The sequence below is a fragment of the Perognathus longimembris genome, chromosome 2 (genome assembly GCF_023159225.1).
Source record: "Perognathus longimembris pacificus isolate PPM17 chromosome 2, ASM2315922v1, whole genome shotgun sequence".
In the NCBI taxonomy this organism is placed as follows: domain Eukaryota; kingdom Metazoa; phylum Chordata; class Mammalia; order Rodentia; family Heteromyidae; genus Perognathus; species Perognathus longimembris.
This window is the reverse complement of record NC_063162.1, coordinates 126,447,397-126,454,351: the sequence shown is the minus strand read 5'-3', so window position 1 is coordinate 126,454,351 and position 6,955 is coordinate 126,447,397.

Below are 6,955 nucleotides of genomic sequence, written 5' to 3'. Positions count from 1 at the left end.
TATACTTGCTAAGCAAGTACTACTTGAACTCGGCCCCTGTACCTTTCTTGCTTTAGATTATTTTCTTTAATAGGCTGTCTGATGTTTTTTTTAAAAAAATTTTTTTGTCTATTACTGGCTCTAGGGACCACTTAACCAGTACTTATGCCTCTTAGTTGGGATTATAGGCATAAAATATAAGTTTTTCTGTTGAGATAAAATTCTTCATTGTTTCCCTAGGCTGGGCTTGAACTGTGATTCTTGATTTCCACTTCCTGAGTAGCTGAGATGGTAGGCATGAATCATCATGTTTCATTATTTTTTTTTAAAAATTTATATATATAATATATATATATATATATATATATATATATATATATATATATACAATCATGTAATCTAGGAATAAACTTATTTTTTTATTACTTTTCCAATCTGTTTTTTTTTAAATGCCATTTTCTCTCATATTCAAATGCTCAGGCTTTCAGTATGATGTCAAATAGAAGTGGTGGTAGTGAACAATTTGTCTTGCTTTTTTAATCTTAGTAGCAATATATTTAATCTTTCTCTACTAAATACATTTCACAGTTGCCTTTAATCAGGTTGAGGAAGTTACTTAAGACTAAATTCTAAATCTTCTGATGCTTTAAGAAAATTAAGAATAAATGTTATTTTTTGTCAAATGTTTTTGGATATCTTTCAGGCTAGTGTCATTTTCCTTCTTCAACATTTTAATATGGCAGATTACATTCACTGTTGGTTAAATGGTACACTGACCTGGTGTTTACAGAATGGACTCTACTTCATTTATCATACAATTTGTATTCTATTTGATGTAGACCAAGTATTTTGTATAACATTTGTTTAACATTCTAACACTTGCATTTATAAGAAATATTCTTTTTCAGTTTTCATGTTTTTACCATGTGGCTTTGGTTCAGGGTAATACTCGTCTAAAAGGGTGACTGGGAAGGGATTTCCTTCTTTTGTTCTTTCTGGAGGGTTTGTAAAGAGGCAATATTTAGTTTATTGTTAAAATTTTGTTAGAGTTTATTGGTGAATTCATTTTAGCTTGTAGCTAGCTTTCTTTTGTTTCATTTCTTTTGTTTGTTTCAAGTTTAATCCTCTTTGCTTCTTTCTTTCTTAGTTTTTATTATCTGTAAGTAATTGTACATTGGAGTTTTTTTTTTTTTTTTTTTGGCCAGTCCTGGGGCTTGGACTCAGGGCCTGAGCACTGTCCCTGGCTTCTTTTTGCTCAAGGCTAGCACTCTGCCACTTGAGCCACAGCGCCACTTCTGGCCGTTTTCTGTATATGTGATGCTGGGGAATTGAACCCAGGGCCTCATGTATACGAGGCAAGCACTCTTGCCACTAGGCCATATCCCCAGCCCCACATTGGAGTTTTAATTGAACATATTTACTTGTGAGTACAATGCATCTTGGTCAATGTCACTTCTATCATTTTCTCCGCAGTATAGACAATTAGGGTTATACTATCTGTTGTAGGAAGTAGAGCTGACTCCATCTTGTTTAGGGAAATATGCTAGTAATTGTTAAAATGCAGTTAAATATTAGGCCAACCCAGCCACAAAATTTTGCTTCTGTAAATGGCTTGCTTAACTCGTTTGTTGCTTGCTTTAACCCCTGCATCAACCTTCTAAATCGGTGCTACACTTTTACCTTTATAAACCCCATCTAGAGGACTGTTAGAGGTTGCAGTTTCAGATCCCAAGTCTGTGCTGCGTCCCTGACAGGTCAGTTCACTTTTTACTTCCCCTATAAATCCATCTTTGCTTGAGACTGTCTCTGAGTGGTGGATTCTGGAGGGACCTGGGTTTGAGTCCTGTAAGCTTATAGAATGTCCCCCGGCTCATACATAAGGTCTGCCCTTGGCAATGCGACTCCGCCCCTGGCTGATGATACCTGAGGGGCAGGCGGAGCACCTCCCACCTTAGTTGCACGAGGGTATACAGACCCCCCTGAAAGAGAGTTCAGGTGATTATTTTCCTTTCCCCTGTGGGAACTTCACCTTGCCGGCCCTGCTGGCAATAAACTCTTTTGCTTTACCTGACTTTGCCTATGGTCTGTGGCTCTTCTGGGATAATTTTCCTTTCAAGTCCTACTTGGGGTACCTCCCCCTGGACCCCATAACACTGTTTAGCCATAAGTTATATATAAACTATAAATCCCTTTTATAATTTATTTTAGTGGTTTTGTTTCTCTAGAGCAGTGTGATAGCACAATAAAATTTATTTCCTGTTTGTTTTATATTTTACCCTCTTTTCCTTTCTTTTTTTTTTTTTTTGCTTCCTTTTGAATCAATCAAACCCAGTTTATGGTTCTGTTTTATATCTTGTTGGCTTAAATACCCTGTCTTTGTTTAGTTTGCTAATGTTTACCTTAGAGTATGCATCTTTCACTCATCACAGTGCATACTCAAGTGATATTACATATCTTTGTGACCATAATAGGGAGGTCAGATCTGGCCAGGACCATCATTGACTGTGGAGGGGTGTCAGATTGACTCCAGCTCAGATTAGAGCAGAAGCCAACTCCATCTTCACTAAGATCTCCCCGAACCTATCCAGGGAAGCTCCCCTTTATTATGATAAGTTATGTAAATTGACCACCTGAGGCCTGGAAGGTTCAAGGGAACCTGTGCCCTCCCATGAGTAGGCATATCCACCTGACATAAAATCCATGTGCCAATTCTAACTAGAATGATAGGTTGGTTCAGATACTATGAGACAGACTGTAACTCTATTGGCCACCTGCGTGCAGCCTAGCATGCTCTGTAAGTGCTGTATCCTCATTGGCCATGTGTGTGTGTCAAGTTTGACTGTGATGTTTGCCTTATAACCAAGCTGGAAGGCCACACGTGCGTGTGGTTCCAGCTCCAGAGTCTTGGCTGCACACATAGTAGGCAGTTCAGGCTCCTGAGTCTGGGCTGCGACCAAAGCCAGTCAGTTCACTTTTTGTTCACTTTTTACTTCCCCAATTAATCCATCTTTTTTTTTTATCATCTTGTAGCTTGAGACTGTGTGGTGGACTCTTGGGGGAACCAGGAATCCCCTCCCTTGGGGGTAGGAACCCCCCCTTTCATTGTAGCGAACCCCACAGTGACTACTGCAATAATAGTATAGTTGTAGAAGTTCAATTCTCTCAATGTTGTACCATTTTATTAAATATACACATTTTTCATACTGCATTGTTCTTGCTTTTGCATAAATTGTCAATGATCTTATAGAGAGATTTAAATAATAAGGAAACATTCTAGATATTATCTAAAAGTCATTCTCTCCTTTACAGTTCTTTATGTAATTTTGGGTTTGTACCCCCTGAAGTATTTTTTAAATGTATTTTATAGTATGGGTGTACAAGTTATAAATTCTATTAGATATTTTTGGTTTTTGAAAGAATGTTTCACCTTTATTCTTAAAAGGTATTGTTATTGAATATAGAAATCTAGAGCCATGTTTTTATTTTTCAATATATCATAATCTTGTTTTATTGCCTTCAGTGATGAAAATTTGCTGGCACTTTTATCTTTATTGCTATGTGTATAATGTGTGTTTTTTCTTTGGCTGTTTTTTCCCTCTTTGGTTGTTTTTTTTTTTTTTTTTTTGCATCTTTTAATGTAAACAGAATACACAAACACACTAAAAACCCCAACATGACCAAGAGAACACATATAGATTTACCTATTTACAGGCCCTTGTAAACCAAGAGGACCTTTGGCTGTTTTTTTGAAAGCACATGTCTCCGCCATCCCAGAGGTCCATGCAGAGATAATCACAGGCAGGAGAAGAAGGTTCATAAGGAGGTTTATTAGTGAGGCTATAGTTCCCATGGGAGAGGGAGCTACATGGCACCTGCACCTTATCCAGGTGGCAGCTTCTCTCTCTGGGGGTAAAGGGGAAGTAGTTAGGTAGTGAGTAGGAGTGGCTCATTAGGTATGGGTGGATCTGGGGGCTAGTGGGAGGAGCTGAGGACCTGAGGCTAGGGAAATGCTAACATTCCTCCATTTGTTGTTTATTAATAACACAGGAGGGGTACCAGGCTGGGAGTATGGATGGAGGTTGTTTCTTCTGGAGCTACTTCCTGCTGTAAAGGGGCGAAGTAGTCAGGGGTCCCTGATTTGTCATTTGGCCTGGTACCATCCAGTTTGGTTGGTAAAAGTCCTCATCATTTCCACAAGAATGGTTATCAGGGCCAATGGGTGTCATGGTTTCCTCTGGCTACCTTGTGCAGCTTGAGCACATCAAGCAGTCACTGGGTCTGGGGTCTTCAGGGTCCAGATCTGTGCTGGGCAGAGCAGTGTAGTAAGAGGATGATGGCCTTGAACTGTGAGTTCCCAGGTGGTGTCCTGAGTGAAGCATGTTATCCTGCTAAAAGAGACTTAAAAAGGGTCAGGCAAAAGGCTGACAAGTTCACAGGACCAGTTAATGTGAACGACATGGGAGAACACACCCTGGGCACAAGCCAGAAAAGTTCCATTTGTAACATAAACCCAATTGTGGCCCATTACAAGGAAGGAGGAATAACTGGACTGGGGGCAGGAAGGAAGTGTTTAGGGATAGTGGACTGGTTGGGAGTAACCAGTCAGAGGCTAATTTATATATATATATAAAATAACAAAGGCAGGAGTGCAAGTTTCAGTCCAGATGGAAAATGGACAGGTATGGGCATTAGGTGTGTAAACAACTATTCCTCTTGATCTCCCGGCTCTGATTAATTTTGAAAGGGCAAGTTTAAATTGTCTCCATTTAAGATAAGACTTCATCTCCTCTTACTCCTCTCCATGGTTCCTCCTTGTCAGGATTGACCTCATCCTGAAGGTCTAAGTGCTCATTGCTTGAATAGCTTGTCCCAGTTGGCATTCATGGGGTTTGAACTCAAGGCCTGGCCACTGTTCCTGAGCACTTCTGCTCAAGGTTAGTGAGCCACAGTGTCGCTTTCAGCATTTGGCTGGTTCTCTTGAGCCAAGCTTCGAGTCTGGCTCTTTGCTTGTTAGTTGGGAGATGGAGTTTTAGAGGGATATGTATATATATATATATATATTTTTTTTTTTTTTTCCTGCCCAGGCTGGCTTTGAATTGCAATCCAAGGAGTCTTAGCCATAAAAGCCCTTTTTATTTCCAATTAGAGCAACAGGAGAACAATAGGAGTAGAGCTTATCTGTAACTTGTTGAGAATTGACCAACAAGTACTTGCTAGAGTTCTGCTGTAATACTTAGAGAACAGCAGACTGAATGAGATCCATGTGCCATCCAATCAAATCATCATTTACTAGCAGGTGGAAGAGAACACAAATGAATTACAATCAAGAGGGCAGAGGGTCAGGACAATGTAGAAGTCTCAGCTTCAGTGGATCCAAAGTGGCTGTGTCTTCCATCCCGAATCAGCAGGCTTCATTAGTCATGTGTGATGGAGGCAGGCAGGAGAGATGGGTTGGATCTGGGCAAGGCTGTAGTGGCATCTCTCAGAGTCCCCTGGATAGAGTGTCACACCTCCTGCTGGGTTGCCTGCAAAATTCTACACAGACTGGTTAAAGACATTTGAAATCTCCCAGTATTCCCTGGTTGCTTACTCTGAGTACTCTGGCTTTTGTAGGCTGGTGCCCTGCTGGTTTAAGCAGGGTGACAACTTTAAACAGATTTTAGAATGCTTAGGCCTTTAACCATTTTCCTAGTCACAAAATCCACACAGACCAAAGGCCAACCAAGTCTGCTCTTTGCAGCAGCCACGACAGTTTGTGAGACATGGAGGGGGAAGACACCAATGCTACCCCAATGTAACCCTGTGGCCACCAAACACAACTCTGATGCTTTTAACCTTGGAGTAAGTCTCGGTTGCAACTCTGTCACGATAGGCCTGCTATAAACCCAACTCTAATCTGGGGGTGGGGGGGGGGTGGGGGCAGAGCCAGGGCAGGAGCACTTGGCCTGTCAAAATCTTCACAGGACTGCTACATTCCCTGAGCAGTTTTCCATGTAAGAGAGGGAGAATAAGGACTCACTGGTAGTGAAACCAGGCAGTTTGGGAGCAGACTGTGGAGGCAGCTTCCTGTAGCCATGGACCACCACAGTCCATGCAGCTAGCACACTTGTCCTATAAAGCAAAATATTAATCCTGGGTCACGAAAATCTAGGTTAGCAGCCACATTTGCACACTCATTCCAAAAATGACTCTGGTTCTTTGATCTTAAAGAGTTTATGAGAGCACAGGAGAGAAAAATGGAGAAGCAAAATCAGGATCAGATGTACACTTGACTTTTAGCATAGATGGACATAAAGAATAACACACTGGTTTTACATCATTGTACTTATACCACATGCTGCATATTAGAACTTTTTGGAGTTCTTCTTAGACACATTTGCTTGCACCCAAACATGATCAGTTTGGGTTTAAAACCTGGGTTTTTTCTTTTGGCTTGGAGTCTGGTGATCAGAGTCAGGATTTCCTCCAGGCTGTTCACTGTGACTCCACCACAGGCTGCAAAGATCAGTTTAACACAAGACTTAAAAGTTAAAATAGTAGTAAAAAAGCAAGTAATTTTGAAGCCATGATGCCAGTTTTTACCGACAGACAAACAGACATACAGACAGTTGTGCACAAGCTTTGGGGTGCGCTTAGAATTTTTTTTTTAAATTGGCCATGTAAGTTTTCTGGAATTCCAGTGGCAAACTGGTATTATTTTGCCCATATTTTAGAACCATGTGGTCAGTTAGAAAACAAAAACTTTTCCAGCAAACAAAAATTTTCACAGATTATCCGGCGAGGAAATGGAGAAGCCACATTTTGAGAAACCAGTTCAGCTCCAATGGGGAGCTGAAGTGGGATGCTATGACCAGAGAAGGTCCAGAAGATGGGAGACAGGACATGAACAGAACACAGACATGTGGCATGGCGTAATGGCGGTGGAGCTGGTCAGAGCCTTAGCAGGCTTACAGTAAGACACCTTCACCTTCCAGCA